Raw genomic sequence first — 17,281 nt, 5'->3', positions numbered from 1 at the left:
TCACACAACACAGAAGAACACAGGAATACTGTTCCTGAAGAGTGGATGGCCACTACCCTAAAAGGGGGTTCTTCAGGCATAACAAGATCCCTAGATTCAATTCCTAACACCACATAAATTAGTAATTAACAGAATTTAATAATATAACAATACTTGGAGGATGGAGGTAAAGTGACTACAGAAAAACTCAAAGATAAAATGACAAAGGAAAAAACTCAAAAGAGAGCAGACATTTTAATTTGAACCTAGAAGTTTCTTTTTGGTTTTCTGAGTCAAGGTCTCATTATGTAGTCCAGGGTGCCCTTGAACTCATTATGTAGCCAGGGCTGGCCTTGAATTTGTAGTAATACTCCTGGCTCAGCCTCCCTGGGCCACACTGGGCTTGAACCAAGAAACTTCTCTATTGAGCTCTAAACCTGTCAGTTGCCTCATCCTTGCAAAGCAGATGAAAGGGGAGATGTTCCTCACAGAAATGGAAGTCACCGACTTGCATGGAATATAGGCCTCACTGTCAAAATTGGATAAAGCAAGGGCCCACTTCAAGCAGTTAAAAACAGTTGACGGTGAGGAAATCATTCTATATCTTGACTGCAGTGTGGTTACGGAGTCTATACCATAGCCAAAGTTCATTTAACTGTACACTTAAATGAATTTCTCTGTATGTAAATGATCCTACAGTAAAGCTGGAGAGTAAGAGAGCCAACACGCCACAGGCCCATCCCAGGAGGCCTTCCCGGATGCCCAAGAGGGATCCAAACAGAACTGCCTAACTTCTGGAAGGCAGAACTGACCTCATCATCCACCAACAGAATGAATGTGCTTCCTTCCGAAGAGACCCAATCAGAGAGGAAAGAGTTTGGGCTAAGGAAGAACTTCACGTGGCCTAGAAAAGTCCAAAAGGTTAGCATCAGAGAGCATGAAGAGGCATCCGTAAAGCCAAATCCTTTTTAATCCAGTGTTAACATTTGTATCTTGGGGGCATGGAGGTGACTGGGGATTGACCCCAGGACCTCGTATTTGCTCTATCCTTAAAGCTATATTCCTAGACATTTTGTAATTTTTTTTTTTTTTGAGACAGGGTTTCACTAAATTGCCCAGGCTGGACTTCAGCACAGTCCTTCTGCCTCAGCCTCCAAAGTAGTGGGATTACAAGTGAACACACATACACCCGGCCCAACGTTCCTATCTTTTATAAAACACTTCACATATGCTGTTTCACTTTACTCAGCCCCAAATTCTGCTAAATGAATTCCGCCTGTCTCACCAATTCTAATGATGTCTGGATCTTAGGACTGGGAAGGAAGAAACCTTTGGGTACTGGTCTATCTTGGTACCAAAACTGTAAAATCCTAAAGGCTGTACTATAAGGAACAGCCACCACCTCGCCACCTAAAACAGAACCCCAAGGAAGACGCAGCTCCCCAGTGGGGCCTGATCTTGTTGGCGAAGGTGCATGGCCGTGGCCCTAGTCCTGCGGAGCTAACCCGTGGAAACTTGGGGCGTCTCCCCTCCAGAACTTGCCAGACATCCACCCTCTGGGTGCTGAGCTGCTCACTGGAAGGGTCCCCCAACCAGAGGCCTTCCACTATAAAATATCCTAGGAGAGGGTGCCTGGGAGCTGCTGAGGGTAGGAACCTGGGCCTGGGAACATCCCTTGTATCACAGAAGCTCAGCCCAGCCAGGAAGCAAAACCCTTCTCCTACTGTGTCTCTCCTGCGCCCTCTACTGGCATAGCTTCAGATCCACTTGGAAAGAGCAGGCAAAACTTTTCCTGCTTTCCTGATCTGTTGATAAAGGCTGGAATGACTGTGTATCAGGAGCAAAAATGCTTGTCCTGGACATGAGCAACAGATTTCTGCATGACTAGCAAGGATGCCTGGACCAGTCAATGTCAAAAGCTAGAGCAGAGCTGGCCCTCAGCAGTTCCCCGATGACAGGGCAGAGTTGCCCCGCGGGCAGTTCTGACCCTGGGAAGTGGGGCAGGGTGCACACAGTGTGACCTTGGCATTAGGCGGGCTATGCACCAGCATGACCCTGACTTTTCTCTTTTCTTTTCTTCTTTTCTTTTTCATCTCTTTCCAAAAGTACATGAGGAAGACCTTAAAGCATGTAACACATCTTAAGTGATATGGGTAACTCAGAGACTTCCATAAAATGTCACCTTTAGGTTATATTTTATAAACTTGGGGCCAGTTTACGATGGAAGATTTTAAAAGGTTGATTTTGCTCCAGATATAAGATAGAGTAAAAAGACAAGGCTCAAACTTGGTTTTATAATAAGGAAGGAAAATAAACAAAGATCCTATATAGCAATTTATAACGCTTCTCTATTTCCCCTTCTGACTCTTACTGGCTATAAGTCTGTTAACTAACAACAACAACAAAAAGAATAGCTTGAAACATTAAAGAAAATACTGTAATTACTTACATTTTTTAAACGTGCTCATTAGTAACTCCATAGGGAAAGTTCTGACTAGTCTTTTTAGAATTATAAACCTAAAACTATAAAGAGATTATTTCAATTCAGCATAGCCAATCCATCTCAGAGAGTACTGATCAAATATAATTGTTTTATGTATTTTCTCTGTTCTCTTGTCTGTTCATGTGCCTGTTAATTTGTTTTAATAACTGATTAAAGTACCTGCAGATACTTCATTAAAAGTTTTTTTGAGCTCATATCAATTCCATTTTTCCTTTTTATTTTTGCCCTTATAAACTGGCTCTGTTGGAGCTTTCCATAAAAAATTTTTAAAAAAACAACCAGGTTTTTGGGGATAGCCAGGCTCACTTAAAACATTACAGGATGGGGACTAATAGACTCCAAGCTTATGTGGGACTTGCAAATAAAAGCCTTAAAGTTTCTTAACATAAAAATAATGCTCCCCTGCATTACCTGTAAGTTACAGGTACACCTATAACTTATAGCCACAAAAAGTTTTGATGATCAATCTCATTAGCTATGTCCTTGTATATTCCCATTATGTTATTTGAATATACTTTCAAGTACCTCTCTCAAGTAAAGATTTAGCTTCTTGTATACCATAGGTATGCCTATAAAATAAAAATGACAATATAAATACTATAGCTACTAATATTATTACTTTTATGTTATATACTTTCTTTTATCTACTTTATATTATCTAGAGCCAGTCATTACAAAAGGATTTCAGGTCTACAAAATAGAACCCTAGAGTAAAAATTTTGATGGCCCAATGTTAAAAAAAAAATATATATATATATATATATATATTATATATATATATATATATACTATAGATATCTCCATTCACGATTGTTATAGTTAAAAGGCATTAGCTTTCTTATAACAAAATAAAGAGGAATCTGTGTGCTCTTAAAATCCACCTGTTATATTTGGGTAAACATCTCAAAACAAATAGAGGTGAATATTAAAAACAAAAGGCTATGCCAAATCTTACCGACTTTCATCATTTTTTAGAGCCACTATTCATCAATAGTCTAGCATTAATTTCTGGCCCTGGTGTGTTTAGCCAGGTTCTAAAATAAGCTTTAAGAGTCAATGACCTGTTAATGTCTTAGTCCTCTAGTCGAGACTATCAAAAGATGGTCCTTTGGGGCTGAGGATTTAGCTCAGTGGTTTCACCGCCTGCTGCACAAGCGCAAAGACCCAAGTTCGATCCCCAGTACCAAAAAAAAAAAAAAAAATGATGGCCCTTTATTGAACACTGAAACCCAGCTTCCTTTTTCCTCTTAGATCAGTCAGGGTGAGACTTTTGACCCCTGGATAGAGAGGATCAAAACCCCTTCTCAGCCTAAAACAGTTACAGAAAACAAAATAGAAATGCCCTCTTAAAAATAAGGAATCAAAATCTCAGGCCTAGGGGAATGAGGTAGAATAGAACAAAAACAAAAGATAAGGAAAAATGAGACAGGAAAATCACAACTAAAAATTGTACTGGGGATTGAACTCTGGTCCTCGCGCTTGCAAGGCAAACGGCATAACCACTGAGCTAAATCCCTAGCCCCTAAAAATTGGACTCTTAAGAAGACTGCAACTCCCAGGACCCAGCCAAAGTCACCCTAGTGATCCCTATCAGTGTTCCTTTGGTTCAGTTTAGGCTCTTTTGGACTAGGCCCTTCACACCCCAAATTCCTCAGGAATACTCAAAGTTCATAAACTGGTTTAACTGAAAAAGTAAAGAGCAAGAGTCTGATCCTAAGATAAAGGAACACGTTGAAAGAATCCAAAGAATGTTTAAATGACAAAAAACAAAACACTAGGCCCATACCTGTAGAATGGTCTAGTACCCTCCTTGGGTACTAGGTACTTGCCACCTTCTCCTGGGATTTTCTCCCCTTCAAGAGAAGCACAAATGTTCCCTCTTCTAGGAAACAATGCATCTCATTTCTCTGAGCTCCTGCTGTCACTCTTGAGAGTGTCCTAAAATCTCTGCCTAACAAACCCTTCCTGTGCCTTTTCCCATCTCCTGCAAATTCTTTTTCCACGATGTGAATCAACAAACCCGCAAACTTATTCTCCAAAAGGGTCGATTAAGCTCCTTATTTCAGCTTTGGGGACCTCTCAGACCCAGCCCAGGGACACTGTGAGACCTTAAGCACAGGGCCCAGCTCAGCTACATCAGATTCCCGATGTACAAAAACTGAGATAATAAATGTGCTTTGCTTTGTCACTAAGATTGTGGCAATTTCTCCATAGCATCAGAAAACTACTAACACTCTCTACCAGTAAGGCTGACAAAAACAATCTCATACGTGGCTAATAGGGTGAGAATGGGATGTAAAAGCCCTATGGGAGGATGTGGGCTGTTTCTGATGATGCATTGATGGAGTCATATGTACACTGACCTAGCAACTCCACTTTGGAATTTTCTCTAAGGACACAGCCCCTTAAATTCAGAGGAACGTCTTCAGGGCTGTTCACTGTTGCATTATTTACATGCTAATACTTAATATTGGAAACAATCTAGTAGTACATTGTAGAGGGTGGATTGAATAAATTATGCTCATCTGTACCATGTAGAATTAAGGAGTCATGGAAAAAGAATTAAGATCTCTGAAATGGAGAAATTTCTAGGATACTCACTATGTTTGGGGCACGGAGTGTAGCTCATGGTAGAGCACTTTTCTAGCATGAGACCCTGAGTTTGCTCTTTAGCACCAAGGGAAAAAAATAGTCAAGAAAATGTGTATTTACTTATTTTTTTAAAAAAGAAACACTGAAAGCTAAATCAAAAACTAATGAAAATAGAAAAGGATTTTCTAGGGGAGCGAGGAACAGAATCAAGGTGGGAAGAGGAGTGAGATTTTGAACACATTTTTTACTTTTGGACTAGTAAATGTTTTATAGAGCAAAAGTAAGTAATAAAAAATGTTATTACTTGAGCTAGGCATAGAAGTGCATGACTGTAATCCCAGCTCTCAGGAGGCTGAGGCAGGAGGATTGCCATGAGTTTGAGGTCAGCCTGGGGTACATAGCAACACCCTGCCTCAAAAAACAAACAAACAAACAAAAAATGTATTATTCATATAGGTGTTGAAGTATTTGGGGAAAATGTAACCAATATCTTTAATTAATTTTTTTTTTTCAGAAAAGTCAGAGGTGATGTATAAATGTAATCGATTATCATCATTTTGTGCTTGAAAGCCATGGAAAACAAAAATTAGGACAGTAAATCTATAGCCCTAAAAAATACGCATATAAAAAAATGAATGAATGTAGTTCCAAATCTACAGATGGCATTTGGGGATTGTCTACTGCTTTAAGTCTCAAGGCCCCTGTTCTGCCTCCACAAAGCCCACCAGGGAGTTAACCGTAGGGGAGGCTAAAATTCTTTCACCCCACTCTCCCAGAAGAGGCAGGGCCAGCGACAGGCAGAGGGGCTGCACTTTGGCCACAGATAGAACATGCATGCATCACGGGAAGGGCAGGGCTTAGAAATGCATATGCAGACCCAGGAGAGCAGGCCAGGAGGCACTGAGCCAGGGCTGTGTCTCCCCGGCATGCCCCAGCCAGGAGGGGGCTCTGGGGCCATCTCTGAGGGTTGCAGGTCTCCATGGATGCGGACAGCTGTCACTCCTGCCTGTTTCCCAGCCCACACTCTGTGGAGAGGGTGTGGAGCAGAGACCAGGAAGGTGTCAGCACTCCCGTGTCCTTGAACTCAGGGGCCTGAGAAGTCTGCATAGAATATCTTCAGACCTAGGAGATGGTCAAAGGCACACGTTCAAATGCTAGGCGAGGGAAGTGTTGAGAGGGCTCTGGGTGCCCTGAAGCCCAGGAGTGTCCCAGAGGTGGCCCATCACCTCAGGACATTTCCCATTACAAGTGCCCTTCTCAGGGAAGGGGCATCAGGTTGACACAGGAGAGGCCCAGGCAAGGAGGCCACTCTGCACACTAACACTTTGCTGAGGTCTGGGGAGAGGCGGGTTTCTTTCTACCTCAGGCCCCTGACTGTCCTCTCATTCGGCCCATAGGGAACCCAGTGTCCACACCACTCCCAGCTCCTACCAAGGCCCAGCCCACAGACTGCTCCCAAGTGAGGTTCTGAGAGTTAGGGAAGAGGGTGGAAGGGGCCAGAGGGCCTCTGGGAGGGTGGCCGGGCAGGTCAAAGCTTGCGCTCCACGGGCTGTTGTAGACACAGTTCGGTGCCCGCAGAGATGATGGGCAAGGGATTGTCCATGTGGTAGCTGATGAGGTGACTGACACTCTCCAAGCCGTGATCCTTTGTCCGAACCACACCCTCAGAGTCCACCAGAAGCAAGTGCTTTGGCTGCCCACTCTGCAGGCGGGTGAGCACATACTGGCCAGGCGTGGTCGTGCTCTCTCACACCAGGAAGTCCCCATTGAGCTGCAGCAGTGCCTCAGCCTCAAGCCGGCTCTGCTTCCCATGGAACCAGGGCTCCCCTTGGAGCTGCTCAGACACGGACATCAACTGGGGAGGTGGAGGCACCTGAAGGGCATCTTCGAATGTCTTCATGTCGAAGAGGTCCCTGGGCACACTGCCATTGACAGCAGGATTGGGGGTCCAGCCCCACCCCCTGCTTGCCGGGCCTTGTCTAGGTTCTGGAGGTTGATGTAGGAGGGATCATCAAAGAGCTCTCTGCCTGGGCAGGGTGGTGGAGGTGGCATCTGCTTGCAGACTTCTGGGTCTCCTGCAATAGGCTGCCCTACAGGCAGTGTGGCCCCCAGATGGCTGGGGGTCTGGGCACTGGGTGGTGTGGGCCGAGCAGACCCCGGCGTGGCTCCTTCCCAAAGCCTCATGTCCACCCCCCCAAGGGGGGGCTCCTTCCCCGGGAAGTCATTAGAGTACTGGTGGTCAGATGGCTCTTCCTGCTCCTCACCCCAAGCTGAGCCATTGAAGCCAGCCATCCTGTCATGGGGAGTGACCAGCTTGGGCGGGTTCCTGAGGTACTGTTTAAAGCGCAGCTCGAAGGCCTGGCCAATGGTGCTGATGACGTCCTGGGCGAGCCCTTCGGGACACTCCAGGATGTGGCAGGCTCTCTGATTCCCAGGGTCTTTGGCAACATAGGCGACATACTCAGCTGTGTCCGGATCTCCGCTGGCCGTAAATGAGATCAACTGCATGTGGTGGTTGGCAATCATCTGTTTGCAGTCTGCGGCCATGAGGTTGAGGCTGCTGGTGGACATGGTGAGAGTGATTGGCCTTCCAGCGAATTTCAGGTTACTCCTCCCCAGGACAGAGCTGAGAGGGCGGCTACAGGGCTTTCTCCTCCTAGTCACCCCCTTAGCACCAGACACGGCCTCACACACCAGACTGATGGCTTCCCTGGTGACCTGAGTCCAGGTATTGAAGTCAAGGGCACGCGCTGACTGCAGAACCTCCACGCAGCCCATGTACCGAACCAAGTAGGAAACCTCGGGTCCCGTGACTTTGTTGTTGGGATGCAGCCAGCCCCGCATGGGCTTATTGACAAAGCTCCCCTGGTGGGTCCACTCCTCGCCCCCCAGCTGATCCCCTTCCACCCGAGTCCTGCGCCCGCTGCCTCCACTCAGCTTGTTCATGTCCTGGAGGAGGGGCAGGGGGCCTGAGTCCAGCACAGCTGTCCCTGTGATTCCCTCCCCATCCTCGGCTGCCCTGCCTGGCTCCCCCTTGGGTCCCAGGCACCCCCCGGCCAGATTGGCCGGCTTCAAGTTGTTCATCCGGGGGAAGAAGGAGCACAGGGTGGTGGGGCTGTTGTCCCCAGGCAAAGGAGGCAGGATGGGCCCCAGGGAGGAGGCTGATGGAGAGGGCATCTCCTCCGGTGGGCTGGACCCCGAAGCCCCCTCCTCCAGCGATGACAGAGACTCATTCCGAAGTGGGTTGTACTTGGGCTTGGTGGGTAGGAGATCCATGGCTGGGAGGAGGTGGACTGCTGCCCGGCCGGGCCCGGCCCCCCTGCCAGTTCTGACAAGGGGGCCAGGCAGGGCCCATCCCCAGCCCTTAGCCTGGCCGGACCTCTGCAGCCCAGGGGTAAAAGAGGTCTTGGGGAGAGATAAGGATCAGTGGCTTCCGCTCCCCCAGGTCAGACCCAGACACTGCCTGGCCCCATCCCCGCCCAGCACGGAGCCCTTCTCAATATCTTTAATTTATTAAGAATGCATAGGAAAAGAAAAACCAAGATGGCTCGATAGTTATAAGAATTTTCAAATGGAGATGATAAAACAAATCTAGGAAAATGTAAAATGGGAATGATAGAACCTAGGGAGTGAGTATACAGCATAGGTGTTCTCTGTAACTTTTTTGGCTTCATTCTATATATGAAAACTTTATTGTTGTAGTTAGTTTTCACAGTACTGGGGACCAAAGCCAAGGGTTCACATATAACCATAAATTTTATAAAATAAAAAATTAAATTGAAATGGATGAAAAAAGCAAACCCTAAAACAATCTTATGTGCCGTATTTTAGGTAAACAGTGACGACCCAGTAAAAAACACGGCCAGCCTGCATTTAGGGTTGGGGATAGGACCTCCTCCGGGAGTAGGAGAGTCCAAGTCCGGTTTATTGAGTTGGGTCCTTTATGGATGGGGTAGGAGGGTTAGTGGGATGGGCTTAGGTGGGGTGAGGCGAAGGGGCTGTGAGACTAGGGGAAGGACAGTGGCTGAGTTGTGCCCAGAGCAAAGGCTAATGTTCTGTTGGGGTGGGCTGTGATCTAGCAGAAGGCGGGCGGGCGTGTCAGGTCCCAGCAGGGTCGGCATTGTTCCAGGGCGGGCAGCCGGGAACAACCATTCCAGGAACTCGGGTGGTTGGGGTGGGGGCAGATGGGGGCGGACCTATCACCATAGAGCTAATGAACATTCGAGAGGAAGGAATTTATTCTAGTCCACTTTTAAACACAGTACTTTGTTTGTACACGCTTAGTGGGAGGTACTGTGAGGACAAAAACAATTTCAAAGGAATCTTGAACTTTTCTTCCTAGAAATCTCAGCCAGAACCCCTGGGTTACAGTAAATGCCAGGCCAACAAACATCTTCCTGAAAGAGGCTGCTCAGATTCAGTTTCAGAATGTTAAATGAGCTTATTCACAATAGTTTACCAAGATCTATTCCTGCCATGCAGCTCCTTGAAAAATATTTTACTACCCACTAGGTGGCAATGCTATTTAATCTGATTAAAAGCAGAACTTGAAGAACATATTCATCTAATAATCTATATTGCCTTGTTTCACCTGTTAACGAAATTAAACTTTCATTAATATCTATGTGATTTTAATAACAAAGAAAAATGGATCCTCTTTCCCCATAGAAGGACTATATTAAATCAAACTCAGAAGCACTGGGTTGGCAGGGACACCGCGAATTCATCAGTCCCTTTGTTGGCCTCCAAGCAGAATAGCCCTCCTTGTTGACTCATTTTTCTCTGTCTGGGAAAGATAAGATCTGTCAAAGTTCAATCCTAGCGTTTGGCACAAAGCAAAGGCGTCTGTTGATTCACTGTGGCCAAGTAATGGCCACCTTCTAGGTGTTGGGGCAGTGACAGCCCAGAGACACCCATCTGCTGTCCTCACTGAGCTGACTGTGGCCATTGGCCTTCCTGGGACAGTGGGAGAGCAGGGGAGGCTCCCAATGATGCAGCTGTTCTGCTCTCCTTGGCTCAGTTATAGGGAAAATGCTATGACCCTAAGAAGGGGAGACTCAGTAGGGAAGAACAACAGGGAAGAGCAAACACAGGGCAATGTGAGGAATGCCAAGAGAGCAGGCTGGAGAGCAGCCCAGACGCAGTGACCGGACATTTGATGGACTCATGGAAGCTGGATAGGCAGTGGGGGCAGGGGAGGGGATGCACAGGAGGGAGGGAAGGGGCTGTGCAGGTTGCCCAGAGGGAAGGGGAAGAGAGCAGCTTCTGTGCACGTGAAGTGGCCAGCACAAGGTCAAACACACGATTGATTGATTGATTGATTGATTGATATGAAATTAATTTGGATATTTTATTTAACCAAATATATCCAAAATATTGCAATCATATAATCAATATAAAAACTATTGAGATCATTTAGGTTTTTCCTCACTAACAAAGGTCTTGTTTACATGAAGCAGAATGAACTAATTCCGACTCTCGCTCTGACACCATCACACACCATGACGCTGGACAAATCTTTCTACTTCTCTGAGCCTGAAGTGAATGAAATCACCCAGGGAAGCCAGGCGTGGTGGTGTGCACATCTGTGATTCCAGCGTTTGGGAGGCTGAGACAGGAGGAACACCACAAGTTCAAGGCCTGCCTAAACCACACAGTGGGAGCCTGTCTCAAAAAAACAAAAACAAAAAAGTAATCTAATATACATGTAAAATCCTTTATAATAAGCTATTGTTAAAAAATATAAGTTGCTGTTGGACTTGGTAAGAGAAATTGGACAGTATGGCGGGTGCAAGGTTGCCCTGCAGCAGGTCAAGAACAGAGTAACACATGAGCCTGTGGAGGGAACAGTACAGAAAACTTTAAAAGATCTGTCCTCCGGGCATGGCGGTACAGGCCTGTAACCCTAGTTACTCAGGAGGCTGAAGTAGGAGGATTGCAAGTTTGAGGCCAGCCTGGCCAACTTGGGAGGCCAGACAGGAAGACTGAGGCTAATTGGCCTCCTCAGTGAGCACTAAAAGGAAAGAGAGTTCAAGAGCATGCTGACTCGCTTCAGGGAGAAGTAAAAACACCCGAGATCCTGTTGTTCATCTGGACAAGTACCACGGAGGGTGGGAGACAGATGAATGCTTTGGAACTCTAAATGCTCGTGTCCCTGTCTGAGTGAATAAAGCCAAGGTGCCCCAGTCACTTGGGGCTCTATATTGACGGGAGACATGAGCCCCTGGCCCTCCAGATTTTAACCTGGTTCTGTGTCTTTTTACTTTTTGTCTGTCCTCTCACCCCATGGTCAGGTTCAAGTGTGTAGGCTGGTTCCTACAAACTTAGTGAGACCCTGTCTCAAAAATAAAAAGGGCTTATGGTATAGCTAAGTGATAGAGGACTTGCCTAGATGTGAGACTGTAGGGTCCATATCCAGCAATGAAGGAAAAGGTGAGCAAAGAGAGAGAAGAAGGAGGGGAGAGAAGAAATCTGGCAGTGAAGGGAAGGCTGAGATAGGAAAATGCTTAAGCATGTGTCATTCAAGCTGGAAAAAAAGCCAGTAGACAGGAAAAAGGTGCAGATGGCAAGGGAGAGGCAGGTAACCTGTCAGACAAGGGAAGGTAGGGAAACCAGGTGGGCCAGAAGAGGCAAGGAGAGAAGAGTACTGAGCTTATTAGACATCTAGAGTACACACACACATCTGCTGCATGACAAACTTATTTTCAGAAATAATAATGAAATGAAGCAAGTAAAAATCCAGAAAATAAATACAGAAAGTAGCTAGGTATATAATCCCAGCACATGGGAGACTGAGGCAGAAGGATCACCATGAGTTTGAGGCTAGCCTGGACTACATAGTGAGTGAGACCCTGACTTGAAAAAACCGACAGATGGATAGACACACAGACAGACAGACACAGACAGGAAAGAAAGAAAACAGAATCGTGTCCAAGACGTAGGGGTCTTGGACTGTTTACATTTTAAACACAAAGGGGCCAGGGGTGTAGTTCAAGGGTAGAGCACATGCCTAGCATGTGACAGGCCCTGGGTTCCATCCCTAGTACCAAGAAAAGGCAGGGGGTGGGGGGGTACAGAGTGACAGAAAGAAAAAAGAGAATACAAACTCCAATAAGCAGTGACAAGATGGCAGTGACCCAAGTGTTTAAAAGCAGAGATACAGTATCTCGGGGAGTGAGTACAGAAATTACCCTGCAGACTGGGAGTGTGTGACCGACTATGTACCAGCTTTCTCGGAATCACCCCCACAACACCCCAGTGGGCACTAAAGGGGGACTCGGGAAGATGCACCAGTGTCCTGCTCTAGAGCGTGGCACCCACACTGCCCCGTAGCAGCTGCTGCAACAGTTTAGCACAGGCAAAGACTGTTCAGGAAGGGGTATTGCATCTGTCCTTGCTTAACTTTGCCAGAGATGGTTTTCACTGTGCTTCCGTGTCGTCGCCTGGGTTTGTTTGTAGATGTCTACACCCAGCACAGCGCTCAGGGCTGCACCTGGGCCAACTTCTCCACTGAATGAGCCACTGGCCCAGGCTTCCCTGGTGGCCAAAGGAAAGACCTAAAGGATATTCAGCAAGGGCAGGATAGAGGCTGAGGCCAGTGGCAGGAGCAGGGCTGTCCACCAGGAAGGAGGGGAAGCTGCAGCTGGGTCAGAGCCCCGCTGAGTGGGGGTTTATGAAGGCTCCTGAAGGCTGCAGGGACAATGCCCATAGGGCTGCATCGAAGGACTGTGCAGGGTCCAGCACTGGCCCAGGAGATCCCCCTGCAGCTGACCAGGCTCTTCCCATCCTGGAACTTCTAAAATCCAGATTAATGACCAGCCTCAGAAAACTGAGGGAAAGCCTGAGTTTCAGAGGGGTTTCCTTTCCTGAGTTCACTGAAGCATTTATATTGGGACGGGGTGGGTGTGCAGCCGACCTTATTCTCTAGGGTGCATCTCCCCTAGGCAGAGTTCCAGGGGTGAAGCAGGACCCCCCTTTAAGCTGGGCTGCCTTTACTCATAGACAGGTCAGCCAATGGCTCTGGTAAACCTCGCAAACGACCAGCAGTTCACCTAGAAAGGAGTAGCTGCTGTGGAAAGGAAGGAAGTCCAGAAAGAACACAGGATTAAGGCCTCATTAGAAGCTGAAGACCATGACAACAGAACAACTTTAGCTAAGGTCTATTTAATAGAATTTGGGCAAGGAACAGTTTGTGAATCCAGTGGCTTTCAGAACTGGAAGTGGGACAGAAAACTCTGCAGTGAGCATCAGCAGACAGAATCCAGAAAAAGGAGAGGAAGCACACTGGTCCCTCCACAGTCACATTCCTTGAAAACTTTAAAGCAGAGGGAACTTCGATTGATTGATTGATTGATTGAGTTTTTTAAATGACAGTTTCACTGCGTGGCCCAGGCTGTCCTCAAACTCACAATCCTCCTGCCTCAGCCTCCTGAGTGCTGGAGTGCTGGGACAACAGTCTATGCCTGTATGCCTGACGGGATTTTCTTATTGTGCCAGTTAAAAACAGCCAGTTTTCAGACTTGGCTGTTGTCTCTTTCTCCTGATTTCTGAGAAGGTCAGATAAACAACTTACCTTTGCTTTGGTGGTGTGGATCTTTAGTGTAAGTGACTCCATTTTGGTTTGGTCTTTTGGAGCCTAGGGCAGGAAGTTAGACCAAAACAGTGGCCTATTATAAAATTAATTTAACAACCACAAGTTCCTTTTGCTAAAGCTTAGAGTAATTTTTTTCTGTTACGACTTTGGGGGAGAGGGACAGCAAATTGGTACTGTTTTCTACACAAGGATCTGGAAACTTCTTTCTGGAAAAGGCCAAAGAGTAAATATTTTAGGCTTTCTCAATGGCATGTTCTTTGTTCCTGTGTTTGTTACAATATTTTTTAAAATATTAAAAACCATTCTTAGCTCCAGGCAGCACAAAAACAGGCCTCTGGCAGGAGTTGGCCTGAGGGCTATATTTTACTGTCCTTTACCTTAGGTGAACATATTTTAAAACTGAAGTCACAAGGAATCAATCTGTTAAGAGGTGGTGAAGCTATTTTCTATTCCAAGAAAGGCTATTTCCTTGGGAAAGACTTAAGTATTTCAAGATGGATGTGTGAATCTCATTCTTCCTGAATGAATAGTGTTTGGAGCTATGGCAAGCAAGGTATAGCTAAGTAAGTTTATGGGGGGGGGGGGACTAGGGTAGGTACCCTCAGATGAAAGGTGAATTAGGGGAAATTGTATGATTTCTAATTTCTGTTATAAGTTTGCTCAAAGTATGTTTTGTTTTGTTTTGATTTGGGGATTTTATGGGTTAGATGTGAAGAAATCCTTTGGTAAAAAGGTTGAAAAAAATCAGGGAAAGAAGCAAAATATATCCAATGGTTTAAGACTCCAGCAGTGTTAAGAAAATTAGAAGCTGGGTGTGGTGGTGGTGCATGCCTAATCCCAACAAGCTGGGAGGCTGAAGCAAAAGGATTGCAAATTCCAGCCTAGCCTGGGTATTTTACTGACTCAGTGAGACCTTGACTTGAAATAATAAAATAAAAATAAAAAAGAGCTCATGATGTAACTCAGCACAAAGGCCTTGGGTTCAATCCCCAGAGTAAACAAACGAATGAATGAAAAATTAGAGCACCAGGTGGTGTGGTGCACACCTATAATCCCACGTACTCAGGAGGCTGAGGCAGGAGGATGGGAAATTCAAAGCCAACCTGGGCTACACAGTGAGAACTTGTCTCAAAAAACAAACAAAAACTTAGCAAAACAAACTCCAGTCTCAATGGTGAACAATCTCAATGAGTATGAAAAGAGAGAAACATCTAAAAGAAAGTGTCCAGTGTGGATACAGAGTTTTCTTCTGAGTGCAGGGTTATAGAAGGTTGAGATGAAAAGGAAGGTTATGCACCTTCCCTCAGATGCATTAACACTTGCAAAAGCCAACATGAACCATGTTCAAAAAGCTAAAACCAGGAACAGAAGTGAAATCCTCCCCATTAAAAGCCGAACATTTTTTAGAAGTAACGGTGGGATAAATGTAATTTGGGCTGGGTCAGGACCAGCTATGTAATTTGCAGGGCTCTGAGTTCCCTTGTTGAAAAAACAATATTAATAATTTCAAGGTGGTGACTGCTAGCATTAATCTACATGTGAGCCTTTCTGAGCAGGGACTTAGGCTACTGGCTCCTGAAGCAGGCCCTGCAAGTGACAGGGACTCAAGAAATCTGCCTCAGTCCAGCCCTCTGTCTCTTTGGGGGAGATTTTTTGTTTGGTTGGTTTAGTTTTTTGAGACACAGTCTCATAATATAGCCTAGGCTGGCATCAATCTTGCAGATCTGCCCGCCTCAGCCTCCAGAGTGCTGTGATTGCAGGCATGTGCCTCCACAGTCGGCTGTTTTCCAAGGATGTCCTAAAGGGAGCACAAATGGGACAAGAGCAGGAGCCCTTTTATTTGCAGAGGATTGCTGTAACTCAACTCGGGTTCTCAGGTAAGCACGGGACATTAAGTCATGTAGGTCTAGCTGCCAGATGGGACTGAAAATGGCTGAAGGGTTATGGGAATAAATGAGAGTCAAAGAGTGAGTGGCCAGCGTGCTGGAGGACCCCCGATATATGCACCCCAGCGATTTCCCTCCTAGCAAAAATCCTCCCTTCACTCTATCACCCCAGTTCCAGCAACTCCTGTAGGAGGGGAACAAGGATGGAGGGGAGCAAAGGAAGCCACTTTCCTGTCCCCTCACCCCAATGTCCAGGAAAGGACTTTTAAAACCATATTTGAATTGTGAAAGAAACAGGAAGAGCGGTGTTCTGTGTTGCTTTAGTGGAATTAGCTTAAATGCTAAGAGGTATCAACAATAAGCCAAGAAAATAGCCAATTATTTTTCATTATCCTCCCTGTAAAGTAATGCTTAGTAATCTGCAAAGTCTTAACAGAGGAAAAAGTTGAAACCAAATAAAAGAGCATGTAAGAAGGTGGGCATATTGGTCCATCTCCGTAATCCCAGCATTCTAGAAGGCTGAGGCAGGAAGACTTCAAGTTCAAGTCCTCCCTGGGGAATTTAGTGAGACCATCTGTCAAAATAGAAATTTTTGGGCCAGGGATTTAGCTCAGTGGTTTCACCTGCTGCGCAAGCACAAGGACCCAAGTTCAATCCCCAGTACAAAAAAAAAAAAAAAAGAAATTTTTTTCAAAAAGAGTTGAGGATATAGCTCAGTGTTTAAGCCCTGAGTTAAATCTCCAGTACTAAAAAAATGTACAAGAACATCAGATAATAATGCAGATGTTTTAAATGAATTTGAGTGTCTAGAACAAGTCAAAATACTTCCCTGGGATTTTTGAGGAATTGGTAAATGTGCCCTGAGTTACTGTAATTACTGTTTGAGAAATTAAGGACACATGGACTAAAAACCAAAAGGCTGAGGGTAAAACCTCAGCTTTTTAAAAAAGAGGAGAAAGTTTAATTTTCAAAATAGGGACTTAAAAGCTCGAAATTGATTATTGGTAACACTGAGAACAGATTCCACTACAAGGAGTTTGGAGACTTGTGAAGAATGAGATGATGGGAGACCAGTAGCAAAATACAGCCTCTTTGGGACCTGGAATTGAGAGACCTGGAAAACAACAACTTGATGATGTGAAAAAAAGAAGTGGGTCTCCAGGAGCTGGGAGGGAGCTGACAGGAAAACTAGAAACTGCAGAGCAGCTAGAGAAAAGGAGCACAACACAGAGAAAAGAATGAAGCAGTCTGGAAAGCTCACCCCAGCTCCCAGGGAAGGAGACCTCTGTCTGCAGACATGAGGAAGTCCAGAGAGGGCCCACAGCCTCCGGGAGAACTATGTACTCAATTGAGCCAGCAGCACTAGCCCCCAGAAAAACCTATGGCTATTGTAAACTGCAAAAACAGTTAACTCTGAAAGTGACTCCTTATATTTGATAGGGTTTAACCAGGAACCATTTTTGAGAAGGAGTTAATTGTTTAAGACTGAGCCCCAGAACAACTATACTTCAGGGTTTCTAGTGTCACCCTACCACAGTGACTGGGTAGGAGATGGCCACAACAGACAGTCACAGAGAGGGTGTGGGCTAGACATAGATCCCCTGAGAAGTTCAAGCTCAGGCCACGAAGGACACAGAGACCCTGACATCCATGGTAAGAAGGCAGGCCCAGTGCATGTGGCTTTCAGAGGCAGCTGGGTCCAAAAGTATTGACGTTAAGTCCAGTGGT

General features: G+C 45.8%; 1 protein-coding gene and 1 pseudogene across 18 annotated transcripts in view; both read right to left on the bottom strand.

The window, feature by feature from the left end:
• Positions 1 to 17,281, bottom strand: part of Gmnn (geminin DNA replication inhibitor) — a 68,118-nt gene that overhangs the window by 17,766 nt on the left and 33,071 nt on the right. For 9 of the 17 annotated variants that reach the window (XR_015439121.1, XR_015439122.1, XR_015439124.1 and 6 more), the window contains one exon: positions 792 to 883. The exons of 7 other annotated variants lie outside the window; for them this stretch is intronic. The gene's annotated coding sequence lies outside the window, so the exon portion shown is untranslated. Of the gene's footprint in view, positions 1 to 791; positions 884 to 2,428; positions 2,503 to 17,281 lie in introns of all 17 variants that reach the window. One more of the 17 variants, XR_015439117.1, reaches the window with a different exon arrangement.
• Positions 3,240 to 17,281, bottom strand: part of LOC147826232 (SHC-transforming protein 1 pseudogene) — a 28,226-nt pseudogene continuing 14,184 nt past the window's right edge. The window contains exon 1 of the transcript XR_015439114.1: positions 3,240 to 17,281. This exon is cut by the window's right edge and continues 14,184 nt beyond it. The product of XR_015439114.1 is annotated as an SHC-transforming protein 1 pseudogene (transcript).

Source organism: Heterocephalus glaber, unplaced genomic scaffold (genome assembly GCF_053883595.1).
Source record: "Heterocephalus glaber isolate CG9 unplaced genomic scaffold, H.glaber_assembly_v1.0 deba00001472, whole genome shotgun sequence".
NCBI lineage: Eukaryota > Metazoa > Chordata > Mammalia > Rodentia > Bathyergidae > Heterocephalus > Heterocephalus glaber.
Note: the sequence above shows the minus strand (reverse complement) of the source record. Positions and strands in the feature narration are given on the sequence as shown.